This window comes from Macaca fascicularis, chromosome 4 (genome assembly GCF_037993035.2).
Source record: "Macaca fascicularis isolate 582-1 chromosome 4, T2T-MFA8v1.1".
In the NCBI taxonomy this organism is placed as follows: Eukaryota; Metazoa; Chordata; class Mammalia; order Primates; family Cercopithecidae; genus Macaca; species Macaca fascicularis.
This window is the reverse complement of record NC_088378.1, coordinates 97,596,738-97,615,917: the sequence shown is the minus strand read 5'-3', so window position 1 is coordinate 97,615,917 and position 19,180 is coordinate 97,596,738.

Here is a 19,180-nt window from a genome sequence, read left to right as displayed (position 1 = left end):
CACCAAATAATAACTTTTTATACTATTTTTGTGTTTTTAAAAAGTAAACTCTCTCTTTCTTAAGGGTTCTTCTTTCCTGCTAACAAATATGTTGTCAACAATTTTTAACTGCTTTTTGTTGTTATTGTTTAATCTTTTAAAAAGTACCTTCTCTCAAAATCTAACCGCTAAATTTGTCTTCTGTGTACCACCTATCACATCCTTCTCCCTTCAATACCAAACACAAAATAGAGAGAATCTTTCCCAAGTACCCACTCATCTTCTTACTCTTCTACACAAATATTTTAGACTCAATTATGTCTTTTACTTCCTCAAATATAGGAGAACCTACAAAACTAATTCTACCAGATACTTGTTTTCTTTTTTTTTTTTTTTTTTTTTTGAGACGGAGTCTCGCTCTGTCGCCCAGGCTGGAGTGCAGTGGCGCGATCTCGGCTCACTGCAAGCTCCGCCTCCCGGGTTCACGCCATTCTCCTGCCTCAGCCTCCCGAGTAGCTGGGACTACAGGCGCCCGCCACCGCGCCCGGCTAATTTTTTGTATTTTTAGTAGAGACGGGGTTTCACCGTGGTCTCGATCTCCTGACCTTGTGATCCGCCCGCCTCGGCCTCCCAAAGTGCTGGGATTACAGGCGTGAGCCACCGCGCCCTGCCAGATACTTGTTTTCAATGCAAAATGATAAGATTCTTTGTTACATCTATCATAGTACCTCCTTAACAAGTAACTTTTAGTATCAATAGTTAAAAGAAGCTATCACTAAAAATAACTATTTGTTACATAGCCACTAGCCATAATAAAAAGTGTATGCAATGATAAAATATTTTAACTTTGTACAGCATTAGATAAATTCACTAGAAATCAAGAACAAGTAGTTGAGATCGGTTTCCTAGAACTTGAGAGGGGTGAAAATATGATAATATTTAACGGACTGTTTTAATACATGATAAAGGTCCCAAATTGTAATTTACAATCAAAACAGTTGGTGGCACCTTTGAAGCAATTTTTTGTTTCACTGTATCTTTGCTGCCTTCAAATTGGTAGACAATTACATTAATATACAAAGCCTTCATAATTACATCGGTTGAGATAGAATTTTCTGACATTCAGATGACTGTATTTTAATATAATTTATACTTATTATACACTGTGAGAGAAAAAACAAAACAAAATGAAATAAAATCAGAATGTGTCTCCAAATAATAGTATTTATTACTCAGATATTTTTGCAAGAGTTTTAGCCTGATGAAAATTTTACTTTCTTCTAAAGGCAAGTCAGGAGTGCCTCGGAAACAGCATTACTCACCCAGACACAACATCAGACTCAATGGAGTTGACACAGCAGTGTGGGAAGGGTTGAGGAGTCTATTATCAGCTATTTAAATGTCTCCAATCCTCTTAGGTCCACTTTCCCACTAGGCTATTAAGATGGCTTAAATTTCTTACCTAAGAGAGTTATTCTTTCAGTCAAAATATTATAAACCCAATGTAATTCCTTCAAAGGACAAATGTCCTTGAAAAGTGCAACACATTGAGGTTTATTCACTATTAGCACCAAGGCAGAAAGAGACTGAAATTTAGTTAGAATATAACCAGTGATTGATTATATAAATAGACTTTGGTGAAAGGTTTTATAGTTTTTGTTGGTGCTATTGAGGAATAATTAATATCACTACTTTTCTGAATGTGAATCCAAATGAGAGGTATATGCAAGGATCACACAGATGAAGAACAGACTTGATAAATTTGGATTGAGAATGCAGCTTTGACCAGCAGCCAAATGTATTTCCAAATGCTTTACACCAGGATTTTACCTACCCACTCTCAATTGTTCTGGAAGTTAAAACTAGGAGGAGTGGAAGGGAATGTAAGTTTCCCTTTAACTGTTCAATGTCAAAATAAACAAAGCCAGACACCGGTGAAAGTGATAAGGATAGATTTTAATCAGTAATATACTATTGCAATTGGGAAGAGAGTCCAGTGTGAACTAAACTCAACTTGAATTTGTACAGAGGTGACTGGGCATTTTAGAGGGAGAATGAGAGAACAGGAGAAAGGAGGGGGATTAACAGGGGCTTGAGCAGTGACAGGGAAGTTAAGAAGTATAAAGGGTTGGTCAATGTAAATGCTATTTAGGCCAGCTGTATATTTTACCCGGCAATTATTTTAAGGTATGATTCTCTGCCCCCTAACAACCACCACCAGACTGGGAGACAGAGGCTCTGTCCTTCCTGATGATTACATTTCTAAGAATGGCTTCCTGGTCCTTGCGGACTCCTGAGATGTAGGAGATATGTATATATCTTAAAGAACAGAAACATATTTGCAATTATAAGCACTTTTTAGAAAATGCTCTAAATAAAGGAGGTCAGGAGCCTATCTCAGATGTTCGCTAAAACATCATAAATTGCTTTGACAGTCTTGAGCTTTGCCAGACAAAAACTTGAAAGAGGGATGGGTCTTCCTAGGGATTAAATCTTTGGTTGCCAGAATATGTGTTACAGTTTGATCAAGTCTCTTAGTGCAGGATTTTGAAGAAAATTTATGGACCAAGAGTTTGGCAGTTCTCAGTGGCCCACATACAAAAAAGCTCCTAAAGGTCAAGGTTTGCGTATGCCCTGTTACTAAGAGTTACCTTGCCAACACAACCAGGAGGGCAAATGCTTCTATTCTTTGGAGCTACACAGGGCTACTAGGAGAGGAGTTGGAATGGATCCTCCCAAAGCAGTGGTTCTCAACCAGGACATTTTGCCCCTGAGAGAATATCTGGCAATACCAAGAGACATTTTTGTTTGTCACATCTACAGGAAGGAGGTACTGATAGTGTCATCTAGTAGGAACATGTTAGGGATGCTGCTAAACATCCTATAATGCCAAGCCAGCCTTCTACAACAAAGAATTATCCAACCTGAAATGCAAGCCAGTAATGACAAATGACAAAGACCTTTTGCTTGACCAAACTTTAGTCAGGTTCCTGAACCTTCTTCTAACCCCATATGTACACTACTCTGTACATTGCTTTGTAAAATCCAGTTTTGGCAGGGATACTGCTAAGTCATTTTAGCAAGAACACTTCACCCTCAATATCTTATCCATTCCTCATCCTCTATCCCCCAGTGTCTGATGATCCTGACCTGTCTTCAGCAGAAATCCTGTTAGGTTGGTTTAGCCAAAATTCCCCTTCCCCTTGAGGTTTCCTCTAAGTAATTTTATAGCCACTGACCCCCAGCCTACTCCTTCGCTATAAATTACCACCTGGTGATGCTATATGCAGAGTTGAACCCAATCTCACACCCCCACCACAAAATCCCACTGTTGTCGTCCTTATACCAATCACAGTGATCCTGAATAAGGTTTTTCTTACTTGAATAAGTATCACTGAATAATTTTTTTAAACAATAGAATAGGATTTTTTTAAATTAGGAAAAAACTATAATTTGTATATATTCAATAGAAATTGAAAAGAACATGTGACTAATTTGTGGATCAATATGAATTATATAACATGCTATTGTTATTACAAGAAGAGAACTGAGCTGGAATTGAGAAGACAAGTAAATAATAACAGTCTTCTAAATGAGTGGCACTGTGGTAGACCAGGTCATAAAAAACAGCCAAATTAAGTCCCTGAGGACTCCTCAGTTTAATTGGGCAGAGAGACATATAAACAATTGACTATAATAAAATATGATGAGAGATATATATCAATATAGTGATGTAATATGAAACATAAAAAGAAGAAAGGAACAATAAGTGGAGTATGAGGGGATTTGAAAAAATGTATTTCTCATATGGAGCCTGGCTCTGTCACCCAGGCTGGAGTTCAATGGCACAATCTTGACTCACAGCAACCTCCACATCCTGGGTTCAAGCAATTCTCCTGCCTCAGCCTCCCAAGTAGCTGGGATTACAGGTGCACACCACCACGCCTGGCTATTTTTTTTTTTTTTTTTTTTTTGTATTTTTAGTACAGACGGGGTTTCACCATGTTGGCCAGGCTGGTCTTGAACTCCTGACCTCAGGTGATTGCCCACCTTGGCCTCCCAAAGTGCTAGGATTACAAGTGTGAGCCACTGTGCCCAGCCTGTTTCAGATAAATCTTAAGTCAGATATACATTATGTTTTTAAAAGGTGAAAGAGGTAACTGGAGGATAGAAAAGCAAAAACAAAGGCATGGGAATCCTACTTGATAATGAGGTATATATATTCCTACAAAAGTAGCTTAACCTGAAGGGATGAGGACAGAGAAGGTATGAAGATATAAGGTGGGCCCTTTGTAATCTTCGAAGTTTGAACTCTAAGTAAGGAAGAAAATTGACACCAGAGAAACACATTATACAACCTGAACCAGCACAGTAAATGAGAAAGAAGGAATATAATCAAGAGTGATTCACAAAGCAGAATGATGGAATTTGTGACGCAATTGGTTACAGAAAAAGAAATTTGAAAAATCAAAAATATCCCTGGAAATTTCTTGTTGAGCACCTGGTGGATGTACAGCAGTATAGTTAAAAGATTCTGATGAGTTAAAGGATGAGAAAGAGATTGAAGAAATGAAAAAATAACATAGTATATAATAAATTATTTTGTGTACATGTTAATCAAGTACCTATGCACAAACATCCAGTAGTACTTCAATATACAGATCTGAATTTTAAGAGAACACTAATGACTGAAAATATTTATTTATTAAATATCTGTATGTTGGTGATTTAGTGAGCATTTCTCAGCCAAGAATTGGAACTCCTGTTTTAGTGTAGAAAGTATTGCCTAAAGGAGATTGCATCTAATGCAGACCTAAGACGAGTACACAGTTTTACAGTAAGCAATGCATATGAAATGCATAATTAAGTACCAAGATGTACACAACACTGAGTGTATAGTCAGAGAAGATCAGAAGGAAAGAGAAATCGAGTAGTGTAAAAAGGCTTTACAGAGTTGGTGGAGTAGGTTAGGTCTGGTAGGTTGTGTAGAACTTAAATAAGCAGAGAAAAATAAAGGTATTCCACTCCAGGAAAAAAAAAAAAAAAAAAAAAAAACCACAGGTAACAGCAGAGTTGAACATGATGTATTCTCTGGACAGTGGGGAGACAGTGTTTTTAAAAACGAAATTTCATATTGAAGGGAGAGTGGAAAATTAAGTTGACTGAGTGCAACAAGAACAAAATTATAAAGACAATAATACATACATACATATGTATGTGTGTTTGTATATATATGTATATGTGTATCTAGATGTGCACAAACATACATATTTATTTTGTGCAGCAGAATAATAAAAGGGATTTAATTTTTCAAATGAGTAGATAATTAAATCAATGTTTAAGTAATATTTGCTAGGCAGTAGAATGCAAAAAAAGAGAATTCAATTTTTACCTAAGCACAAACTAATGATAACTAATTTTCTTTCCTTTTCTCACCAGATATTTACTGAAGGATAAATATCTGTGTGCCATGCCATGTTCTTGACCTTGGGATACAGAGGTATACAACCCAGATCTCACATCCAACAGTTAGGAATTTAGCTGGGAGAGACAGACAACAGGCCAGAGAGTTTCCTAGTGCCATGCCAGATCAAGGTGACTTTAGACTGAGACAAGGGCACTAGGAATAAAATGAAGGCTCAATAGATGACTACCAGTGGAAGGAAAAGAACAAAATTTCTAACTTTATAAATGGACAAATACTTCCATTGTTGAAAAAGAAGGAAAAGTGAGAAACCAGTCTGGTTCAAAATGAAAAATAAGTTCATCTTAGGACATATTTAATATGATGAGACAGCAACACAATTAATTCAGTGGAGAAAAAGATAAAAATAAAAAAAAAAAAGAAAATTTTACCAGGACATATGCATGAGCTTCTGAGAAAAATGTAAAAACTTACCTTCAGTGAATAGATTCTCTGCTATAAAATAAGCAAGCTATGGTATTAAACACATTTGAATTTGTACTATAGCACAGCTATAGATAGCAAGTTATTAAAACCCACAAACTACACTTAAGAATGAGCAAATATTGTCTGTTCTATACAACTCATTTTAAATCAACCAAATGATCACCTACAAAGAAGACAGAATAAACCAGAATCAACAATCTGTAGCAACAAACAGACAAAAAACAAAAAAACAACAAAAAAAACCCCACACCATTTTAATAGTGAATGAGTTTACCAGGTAGGTGTTATGATTAAACCAAAGCCAGACATTGTGAAGCCTTCTTGTTTTCATGAGTTAAAAGTAATTTTCTTCCTGTTAGCTGACTTCTTACTGTAGGGAAGGAGAACTTGAAAGTCAAGGAGAGTATTCTCCATTCATAGTTTTACAAATATTCAGTTCTCATGCTGAGGTTGACTGCTAAAACCTCCATAGTGCCATCCTCGGTGATTACATAAGATGGGCTACATATTAGAGTTGCTTATTACAAGTGGCTGAATAAACTAATAGCAAAACCATATCTATTTTCTTTACTACCAAACAGGGGGTGTGTGTGTGTGTGTGTGTGTGTGTGTGTGTGTGTGTGTGTGTTTTAGTTTGCAATTATTGCTTTATTGCTCCATTCATAATCTTCTATGGCTAATCTTATCATAGTTTCCTGCATGATGAGCATCTTTCTATTAGCTATATGTCTGGTGAATTTATTTTATAATTATTCATGTTAGGATTGGATAAATCTATAATGTAATTAGCCACCTATAGAGTTTTGAGAAATAATATTCTGTTCTTTTTTAGTGAGAAAGATAAGTAACACAATGGAAACATATAATAATCTGCTTCCTGGCTTCAGGTCACTTGCCTGATCTCTTTGGAGGAAGAACAAGGCCATTGCCATACAGTTTTGTTGGAAGCCAATGTCGCTTTAAAACATACATGCTGTCTATGAAGAAACTCAATAGTAAGGAAGTCAAATATTCTTCATAATTGGTAAATAGAAGCAGCAAAACAGGTCTACTGTTAAATACATTAACATCTGCCAGAATTTTGTCCTGAAAGGTTGTCTCACTAGAGGCAAAACAGCTATTGCTATCAGCTTTCAGCTAATAAATTTACAGAGACAACTTGCAGTTAGTCATACAAATTGCAGCAGTGTGGGGATTTGAGTATATTTTCTAGATGCCACCAAGAAAGCCTCCAATTCTTTACATTCTAAAACGTGAAAAATATGAAATGTACATTTTAAATTACCAAGAGATATACATTGCTTAAAACATAATGGTACATATTGTGTACACAATGGTACACAAAAATATCAATTCTTCCAATCTCTTACATATATATTTAACTAATCAAAAACTATTGTTTCCCAAAATTCACTTTTGGCATTATCAGAGAAATATAACAATATCCAATGATCCATATTTATCATATTTTGAAAAACATCAAAAAGTAGTTATTATATATCATTAAATGCAAGTGTTACCTTGAGTTGATGTTGTAAAAATAATCTTCTAAAAGAGGTCAAGAAGGACAATGGGTTTCAAATCTCATCTCAACTCAAATTGATTGGTAGTGGCTTCTGGAACACTGGTTTTTAAAAGAATTTCACTGCTGCCACTGTGCTTAGTCAGCAATAGTGCCACAATTGATAAGTGATGAGTACTGTGGGATGGGTGAGACAATTACTGCTCTAATGTCATCAGTTCGCCACACCAAGTTAAGGTAATGGCTGACAAGTTTAGTAATTAGAGCAGTGTAATGGTAACATGAATGGGCAGCGATTACCAACAAATTATCAAAGTTCTAGAAGATTGCTTCGTGACATGCAACCACCTCTCTGCTTCTGACACAAGACTATATGTCATATGAAGCTTCTCAGAAACAGCTTAATGGGACAGTTTTACTCTGATGAAAAATTTGTGACTTTTATTGAGTACCTACCACAAATCAAGTATTCAGCTAGATACTGGACACACACACACACACACACACACACTCACACACATTCTAGCTTTCATAATCAGTAGCTCACATATGGCTGCGTTCAGTGGGTTAGAAATATTTCCATAATTTTGGGGTGATGAAATTAGATCATGTGAGGTAAAAATTCAGAAAAAAAGCAATATGTAAACTAATCAGGAGTCTGAATATGGAGTATACTTCTACTCAACTCATCAATCTCCTTCAAATGGGAAGCCAGTTTCTATATCTAAAGATGTGGGGGTCACGAGTATAGAAGCAGACGGCATGTCACATCGGGGAGGGGGTTTTATGTTGGGAAACAGCTGCCACTGATTTCTTAAACCTTCAGAGAAACATGAACTAAACCATCCCATGATATTAAGAATATGTCCAAGTTGCTCTGGTGCACAAATTAGAACTCAGGATTAAAACTCACTCAAAACCATACAATTACATGAAAATTGAACACCCTACTCCTGAATAAGCCCTGGGTAAATAAAGAAATTAAGGCAGAAATCAAAAAGTTCTTTGAAATCAATGAGAACAAAGAGGCAACATACTAGAATTTCTAGGACACAGCTAAAGCAATGTTAAGAGGGAAATGTATAGCACTAAATGCCCATATCAGAAAGCTAGAAAGATCTCAAATAGACACAGTAATATCACAATTAAAAGAGCTAAAGAAGCAAGAGCAAATAAATCCAAAAGCTAGCAGAAGACAAGAAATAACTATTATCAGAGCAGTACTGAAGAAGATACAGACATGAAAAACCCTCCAAAAATTAATGAATCCAGGAGCTGTTATTTTGAAAAAATTAATAAAATAGACTGCTAGCTAGACTAATAAGGAAGAAAAGAGAGAAGAATCAAATAGACACAATAAACAGTGATAAAGGGGATATCACCATTGACCCCACAGAAATACAAACTGCCATCAGAGAATACTGTAAACAACTCTATGCAAATAAACTAGAAAATCTAAAAGAAAGGGATAAATTCTTGAACACATACACCCTCCCAAGACTAAACCGGGAAGAAATTGAATTTCTGAATAGACCAATAACAAGTTCTGAAATTGAGGCAGTAATTAATAGCCTACCAACCAAAAAAAAAAAAACAAAAAAAAAACAAAAAAAAAACACACACACACACAGGACCAGATTGATTCCTAGCTGAATTCTATAAGAGGTACAAAGAGGAGCTGGTACCATTCCTTCTGGAACTATTTCAAAGAATTAAAAGGAGGTACTCCTCCCTAATTCATTTTATGAAGGCAGCATCATCCTCATACCAAAACTTGGCAGAGACACAACAAAAAAAGAAAACAGGCCAATATCCCTAATGAACATCTATGTGAAAATCCTCAATAATACACTGGGAAAGCAAATTCACTAGCACATCAAAAAGCTTATCTACCACAATCAAGTCAGCTTCATCCCTGGGACGCAAGGATGGTTCAACATATGCAACCCAATTAATGTAATTCATCACATAAACAGAACCAAAGACAAAAACCACATGATTATCTCAATAGATGCAGAAAAGGCCTTTGATAAAATTCAACATCGCTTCATGTTAAAAACTCTCATTAATCTAGGTGCTGATGGAACATATCTCAAAATAATAAGAGCTATTTATGACAAACCCACAGCCAATATCATATTGAATGGGCAAAAGATGGAAGCATCCACTTTGAAAACTGGCACAAGATAAGGGTGCCCTCTCTCACCACTCCTATTCAACATAGTATTGGAAATTCTGGCCAGGGCAATCGGGCAAGGGAAAGAAATAAAGTGTATTTAAATAGGGAGAGAGGAAGTCAAATAGCCTCTGTTTGCAGATGACATGATTGCATATTTAGAAAACCTCATCATCTCAGCCCAACTACTTAAGTTGCTGAGCTCCCCAAGCTGACAAGCAACTTCAGCAAAGTCTCAGGACACAAAATCAATGTGCAAAAATCACAAACATTCCTTTACACCAACAATAGACAAGCAGAGAGTCAAATCATGAGTGAACTCCCACTCACAATTGCTACAAAGAGAATAAAACACCTAGGAATATAGCTAAACAAGGGATATGAAGGACCTCTTCAAGGAGAACTACAAACCACTGCTCAGGGAAATAATAGAGGACACTAACAAATGGAAAAACATTCCATGCTCATGGATAGGAAGAATCAATATTGTGGATAGGAAGTATGCCCACTGTGAAACTGGGCATACTGCCCAGAGTAATTTATAGACTCAATGCTATTCCCATTAAACTATCATTGACATTCTTCACAGAATTAGAAAAACTACTTTAAATTTCATTTGGAATCAAAGAAGACTCTATATAGCCAAGACAATCCTAAGCAAAAGAACAAAGCTGTAGCCATCATGCTACCTGACTTCTAACTATACTACAAGTCTGCAGTAACCAAAACAGCATGGTACTGGTACCTAAACAGATATATAGACCAGTAGAATCGAACAAAGACCCCAGAAATAACACCACACATCTACCACCATCTGATCTTCGACAAACCTGACAAAAACAAGCAATGGGGAATGGATCTTCGATTCAATAAATGGTGCTGGGAAAACTGGCTAGCCATATGCAGAAAACTGAAACTGGACCTCTTCCTTACACCTTATAAAAAACATAAGATGGATTAAAGGCTTAAATGTAAAACCCAAAACCATAAAAACCCTAGAAGAAAACCAAGGCATACCTTTCAGGACATAGGTATGAGCAAAGATGAAAATGCCAAAAGCAATTGCAACAGAAGTCAAAATTGACAAATTGGATTTAAATAAACTAAAGAGCTTGTGACAACAAAAGAAACTATCATAAAAGTGATCAGGTAACCTACAGAATAGGAGAAAATTTTGCAATCTACCCATCTGACAAAGGTCTAATATCCAGAATTTACAGGAAACTTAAACAAATTTACAAGAAAAAAAACAATTCCATCAAAAAGTGGGCAAAGGATATAATAGACACTTTTCAACAGAAGACATTTATGCGGCTAACAAACATATGAAAATAAGCTCAACATCACTGATTATTAGAGAAATGCAAATCAAAACCACAATGAGATACCATCTCATAACAATCAGAATGACGATTATTAAAAAGTCAAGAAACAATAGATGCAGAAGAAGATGTGGAGAAATAGGAACACTTTTACATTGTTCGTGGGGATGTAAATTAGTTCAACCATTGTGGAAGACAGTATGGTGATTCCTCAAGGGTTTGACCCAGCTATCCCATTACTGGGTATATACCCAAAGGAATATAAACCATTCTACTATAAAGACACACACACTCTTATGTTTATTGCAGCATTATTTACAATAGCAAAGGCATAGAACTAACCCAGATGTCCATCCATGATAGACTGAATAAAGAAAATGTGGTACATATATACCATGGAATACTATGCAACCATAAAAAGAAATGAGGTCATGTCCTTTGCAGGGACATGGATGAAGCTGGAAGCCATCATGCTCAGCAAACTAACACAGGAACAGAAAACCAAACACTGCATGTTCTCATTCATAGGTGGGAGTTGAACAATGAGAACATGTGGACACAGGGAGGGTGTCCACACACCAGGACGTGTTGAGAGGTGGGGGGCGAGGGGACAGAATTTACAAGATGGGTCAATAGGTGCAGCAAACCACCATGGCATATACATACATATGTAACAAATCTGCACATTCTGCACATGTATCCTGGAACTTAAAATTTTAAAAAAATAAAACGATAATATATGGGGCCAGGCATGATGGCTCATGCCTATAATCCCAGCACTTTAGGACACCAAGGTGGGTGGATCGCTTGAGCCCAGGAGTTCGAGACCAGCCTGGGCAACATGGGGAAACACAGTCTCTACAAAAGATACAAAAATTAGCTGGGTGTGATTGCATGCTCCTGTGGTTCCAGCTACTCAGAAGGCTGAGGGGAGTGGATAGCTTGAGCCCAGGAGATTGGGGTTTGGATGACCCGAGATTACATCACTGCACTACAACCTGGGTGACAGAGTGAGACCCTGTTTTACAAAAAAAAAAGAAAAAAAGAAGGAAAGACAGAAAGAGAGAAAGAAGAAAGAAAGAAACAAAGAAAGAAAGAAAGAGAGAAAGAAAAGAAAAGAAGGGAAAAGAAAAGAAGAAAAAAGAAAAGAAAGGAAAAGTATGTGGAGGGAAACTGTCAATATAATGGTCAAAATGGTTTCATCATTAGGCTTATCAATCAAATGTAAAATGATATTTATATTGGCTAAATAGTTAAGTGGTTAATTGATAGATACTTTAATGTTAGTCTAATTTCCTTGTAACAAAAATATTTGTGAAACATCTCTAGTAGATTATTGGCACTGATGACAGCAATAATTTTTTTCTATTTATGCACCCTCTTTGAAATGTGGCTTTGTTGGCCCTCTAAGTAAGAGGCAGAACCCATTTCCTCACCCCTGGAATCTGGACAGGCCTCTTAGTTTGAATTAACCAACAAAATATGGTAGAAGATCTATTAGGGAAGTTCTAAACCAAGGCCTCAGGAGGCATTGCAGCCTCTGTTCTCATCCTGGAGTGCTACTATTACCATGAAAAGAAGTTTTCCAGCCTTATTATGAAAGCAAGACAACAAAGAATGGCCTAGCTGTCAGTCAGCAACAATTTCCAGGCCTATGACAAAGACCACCTTAGACCATTCTGTCTCAGTGGAGTGGCTAGATAATTCACTGCCTAAGTGATTCCAGATGAGACCAGTAGAATCACCTAGTTGAGCCAGCCCAAAGTAATGATCCAAAGAAATGTGAGCAAATCAAATGTTTGGCTATATTAACTCAGTAAATTTTAGGGTGACTTGTTACTGAGAGCATGGTGCTTCCATAGGAAAAATCTAAAACTGGTGGCATTAACAAAAGAACTGTTAGTAGAGGGTGGAGATGCAATGAAGAGGCTGCTATACGTATCTCAAAAAGAGTGACTTACGTAGTGCCAGAAACTTTGGCAAAACTGTCACTTGGAGTAGTTTGAAGTAATATAGAAAATGTAACTGATGTAGACTTAATATGGTTAAAATGGGCTTTTTCTCACAAATTGAGCTATAGAGTCATTGCAATATCAGTAAAAATTCCAGCAGGTGTTTTGAAGAAATTGGCAAGCTAATTCTGAAATTGTGAGTAAAGGTAAAATAACTAAAATAATAAAACAATTTCAAAAAGAATAACAAGATTGGAAGATTTCAAGACATTGTATACAACTACATAGCAGAGTGGTGAACTATTGGAATAATGATAGTCATTTAGATCTATGGAAAGTCAAGGAATAGACCCACCCTTATAATGTCACCTGATTTTGCATAGGGATGTCAAGGTAACTCAATGGAATTCTGGAAATGCTGGAGATGAGAGAGAGAGAGAGAGAGAGAGAATATGTGTGTGTGTGTGTGTGTGTGTGTGTAATATATGTTATACATTTTACATGTATATTACATATATGAAAAATTTATCCTTGGCTATTAACCAATGTACACAAATTAAATAAAAATGGATCACGGACCTGATGGTTATGACTAAAATTATAAAACTTCTGGAAGAAAACATGAAAAATCTTTGTGATATTTGGTTAGGGCAAGATTTCTTGAATACAAAAGAGGAAATCATGAAGCAAAAATTGGTAAAATGGACTTCATCAAAGTTAAAGACTTTGGTTCTTTTAGAGACCTGGTTAAAAACATGGATAGATAAGACAGCAACTGGGAGAAAATGTTTGTTACACGTTTATCTGACAAGATACTTGCATGGAGAATATATAAAGCACTCTTATACTAATATAATCTCAAGAAAAATGGCCCAGATTTTTAAAAAGGCAAAATATTTTAAAACGTATTTTACAAAAAATGTGCAAACAAACAATAAATCCATAAACAGATGGTCAACATCACTCATTATCAGGGAAGTACAAATTACAACCACAGTGACGTATCAGTACATATTCACTATAATGTCTCAAATTTAAAAGACCAATAATACCAAGTGTTGAAAACTATATGAGCAACTGCAACTCTCATACGTTTCTGATGGGCTTGAAACATGGAGAGGGAGGAAAGTTTGCAGCTTCTTATGAAGCTAAACATGTACTTGTCATTGACCAGGAATCTCACTCCTAGGTATGCACTCAAGAGGAATAAAAATATATGTCCACACATACCTATATGCAAATGTTCATAAGAGTTTTGGTGATAGTAGCCAAACATTAAAATACCAAATGTACAACAGCTAGTGAATAAACACATAATACCACAGTGTAGATTATGGTATATCTACACTGTGAAATGTTAACAGTAGAAAGAAGTGAACTATAGATACATGCAAAAATATGGATAAATATATAAAGCAATATGATAAATGAAAGAAATCACAAACAAAATAATATAATCTATGATAACATTAACACAAAATCTAGAAAAGGCAAAAGTACAGTAATAGAAAGCAGGTCAATGGCTACTTAAGCCCAGGAATTGGGAGAGAGATTTGTCTGCAAAGGATTATAAGAAATCATTTTTGAATGTGTGTGGGTTGGGGAAGGGGAGAGTGTAACTTGACGTTTTACTTCCCTTGTCTCTGGATTAAAAGAAGTCACACAGGAGAAGCTACAGCCTCAGCCTTATCTATGAGGAGTTTGGCTTCTGTCTAAAATCTATGTGTGATTTTTCAGATCTGACTGTGGTCAATTACAAAGGTTTTAACTGATAAGCCTTATGGATAAAACTTGCCCTCTCCACATTAGACTTAGTGCTGAGCTAGTGCATTACATCACTAAGGAGAGTTGCAGTCAAGGACTCAGCCTCCTCTGTTCAGTCATGCTTTTACATACATTCACATTCTTAGCCAAGGAACCTTCATTCCTACACATCTTTCTGGGGTCTTCAGCCAAGGTTGTCTTCAAGTACATCTACCAAGGCCTCTTTATTGGGGGAAGGAATGGGAAACTTTGAAGACATTTTTCTTCAGTCCAACTCAGTGCTCAGAATTTTTTCACTCCTAGCCTGACTTCCTTCTCCCAGCCCCTGAGTCTGTAAAGCTACAGAATCCTTCTGTTCAGGATGCTTTCAACAGTGAGATGACCCCACATTTGTGCAGATCCACCTGACCCTTGACCAGTGCACCATTCCATGGGGGAAAATGGAAAAGGGGAAGTCGGCACTCTTTCCACTTTAGACTCTGGCTTTATGGTTACCTTCATTTTTAGCTTTTTACTTTATTCAGCTGCTCCAAAACATGACAGCTCATTCCTCCCCGCCTCTCTCTAGCTCAGCTCAGCTCCTGACAATCCACATCCAGGCCTCATTTAGTTTTCATATCCCTCAATTTTGGGCCTGACGTATTAGTGGGAAGAGACTTGGGAGAAGGGATAAATGTATTTGTGTGAGAAGGATGAGAAAAATTGTGGCCACAGGGAAGGCTGTTTGCAAAGACAGATATAATAATGCTTCACGTTCCTGTATCTCTGTAATGTGACTTTGCCACTCTTTCCACCAAAGGTTGGATTTAATATTCGCAGTCTTGGAATCTGATCTGGCTTTGTGTCTTGTTTTGAGCAACAGAATTCAGCAGAAGATGGAGTTGTGAGCCTAGACCTCAAAAGACCTTGCAGTTGGTACTTCTGCCCTCCTGAAATTTTGACAACTGATCTGAGGCTCTATTCTAAGTCTAACAAGGGAAATTTCCTGGTCTTTCCTGGTAGGGACTGAGCAGGGAGAAGTGAAAGGGGGGAAAGTAGCAAAGAGAAAGGGAAAAACTGGGTTAGTCGATAATCACAATGAACTTGAACATGTTTTAGTGAATGTGGATGCAAAGGATGTTGGGCTGAGGATGACTGATCAGAGCTCAGGCTTGCAAGATGTAGGGTAATACTGGTCATAATTTATGGCCCAGAAATCCAAGGCAGATAAATAGAAGGACAGATGGTAGAACAAGGACCAAAGCAGGAACCTGTAAAATAATCAAACTCAAGCTTCATTACTGGAGCTGATAGCCAAATGCAGTCATGTCCTTAGTGAGTGATTGTGGTCTAGGAGTTGGGCAATCTGTAAGCAGAGGCTAATGACCCAGGAAGCCAAGGAGTGGTGCAGTTGATGTGGTGCTGTTCACTTCAGCAGTAGCAAAATCACTTTCATGCAAGCCATGTTGTACTGATAATACTTGTGAGTGATTCCATCCTTTCAACCAGGCTACACAGTCATGTGACCTCAAAGAGAGCAAGTCAATGTATAATTAGTCTTTCCACTATGGAATGCCCAGGAACCAGACCTTAAATCATGGAGAAATATTTAAAAACCCAGAGACTAGTTGAAAACTTGAAAATTTAATATCCTGGCAAGTAAATATATTGACTTCATGTTTACATTACAATAATTCCCTACCAAATGTTTTTTAAACTGAAAATATATTACATATAATATGTAATATATTTAGTTTTTATTTAATTAGGGATTATTATTATTACATGTCTATAATAATCTCATATTAAATTAAACTTCTGAAAATATTTGGGAGAAAGATGGATATAGTTATCCATCTTTAGATGGATCTATAGACACATATATTGGAGAAATATATTGTTTTATTCATTAGGTATTATTAGTTACTTTGCTTCTTAGGGATTATTAATGAAGATAGATCTATAGAGATATTAATATATATTCATATGCATTATTTAATCTATAAGTATTCTTGATACCAGTGCAAAAAAAGAGTAAGAATGATAATTGAGAAGAGCTTGAATTTTTCTCAGAGGGGACTTGGCATCTCTAGTGATCCAGCTGCTTCAGACTGTAAAGAGCAGTGAACTGTCACTTTTCATTTCTAGTCATTCAAAGGACCAGTCACTTGCAGGGCTGCCCAACATCTTTTCCTCACCACATTCATAGCGATTGCCAAATGAACCTTGATTCTCAAAGAAGGAAAGTATTTTAACTCAAACCTATGCCACTGAGATTTACTGTCTGCCTAAAACATCAAACTGCTTTTCATGTCATTTGCAAGGACCAAATCAAACATGGGAAATGTAGAGATGTGTACTCTTAGGATCATATGAATATGAAAGACACAACGAATGAAGTTGTCCTTCCCCGAGAGAAATAAGACACTGAAGAATAAGAAGTGGCATCCATTCAACACACAAGGAAGGCATGTGTTATATCTAGAGTCTTCTAAAAGAGCACAGGCTGAATAGCACTGTTTTTCAGGGAGCAGCAGAAATTAAATGCACAGCAGAACTGTGATGAAATAGTGCTGCAGTTGTTTTTAATTTTAGTAGCAAAAAACTGTCTTACAGAGACATGTACATTTTTATCTATTACAAACCAGAGCCATTTTTAACAGAAAACTTACTTTGTTGAAAATCTGCATAAACTGTCAGGGGAAAAGTCTCTCTTTTACAAGGTAGAAGTAGTTTGAAATATAAGAACTTCTCTTAATATGGTCAACTTGGACTGACTATTATTACTGAGACAACTTCTGGTTAGGCTTTAGGCATAAATAGCATAAATACAGAAGCCCACAGAGAATTGTGGGGAAATTCTATTTTATCAATATATATATATATATATTTTTTACCCAGACACTTCACTTACTTCTCTGTCTCTCCTAATAAATTCCTTGAGTACATGGAGCATAACTCACCTTTTTTTAGAACCTGAGTGCCCAGCACAGTGTTTGACCACAAAGAGCAGACGTGTAGTAAAAATTTTAATAAAAGAATCTGTTAATTCTCTGATTTTCCAGTGCATATTGACTGATGGTTCTTTAACAGAAGGTATAATGCAACAACTAATTTTGATAGTTTTAGTAGAGCTTGAAAAATATTTTGTAATCAAGGAGATTGAAATGAATGGCTCTGTAATGTGATGGTTACACATTGCATTTTCCCAGGCACTCTTTCTCTTTTATTAGCATGAATACTAGTATAATTCAAATGAACTGGTTCAAGCAGAACATTGTTCTTGAGACCACAGTAATGGCCAATACAGTTTTGAATGAAGATATGGCTTTTTGTGGAAGAAGGAATTGAAAAGCTTTTTTAAAAATTAGCAGACCAGGCAATTCATATGAAGACAGGGTCCTATTAAGTTTTCTCATCAGTGTCTCCCTGATGCTTAACACAATGCTTAGTAAATAGTAGGTATTCAACGTATCTATGTGGAACAACCTTATTTGCCTGGGAAACATAAACATAACCAAGAATGAACTGGAAAATGGTAAACATAAGACATTGATCTAGATTTGTGTGGACAAAATGACTTATTGGGTAAGCTACTGGCTCCTAGAGAGCAAGGTGCAGATCTTATACATTTTGTATCTCTAGCATATAACACCGAGCCTAGCACTCGGGCTACTTAAATATTTCAGGAATTAATAAATAAGTCACTATTCCAGATAGTGTGAAGGCATAGTGTGATAATTTTTCTTCTCACGGTGCCCAAGGTATTGTTGCTACTATTGAAATATGTGGGCAAAGATAACACATATTTTCTATCTCACTCTGTTGAAGTTCTATTCTGTTTTTCTGCTCTCTCTTTTCTTTGAGACCACCACTGTGCATGACTTATTTAGAACTAAAAGTTTTGAACATAAAGGCATCCAACAAAGAAATCCAATTTCAAAGGTGTTTTGACCTTAAAGTTCTGTCCCGCAATATTTATTCCAAGGATATGTGTTGTTGCAGTGGTTGTAAGATGCCACCAACCTTGAAAGTCAAGAGGGCCAACAAGAATGGAATAAAACAAATGAAGTGAAATAAAAAGAAACCCAGATTTCCCCACTGGTTTTTACCTTTCACCTTCTGAGGCTTTATGCTTAGAAGTATTCCGTCTGCCAGGTAAGGTATGTCAGCCACCATTTCAAAACTATGACCCCGACAGTCAAAGTGATTTGATCTAAGTGACTTAGTTGAAAAGGTTGAAGGAATATCGAACTGATATCCAGTATTGTGTGACTTTAACACAGTGTCTGCATTCAAAAATAGAGACAATAAGTACTTCCCTGGGTGTTCATGAGAAACAAAAGAACTAAGAGTCAGGATTCTGGTCTCAAGTTAATTCTCCAGGTCAAAGATTGTTTCTTTCTTTCAAAAAATAGACAGATAGCAATGAACAGTCATACATGTTCTGTCCTAAAAATTGGTTATTCTTACTATTTCCAAGTAATAACCGATGACAGGACAGAGGTCAAGCTTGTGTAATTTCTCACAGCTGTGGTCTACACAGCTTGAATAATAGCAGCTCAATATGTTTGA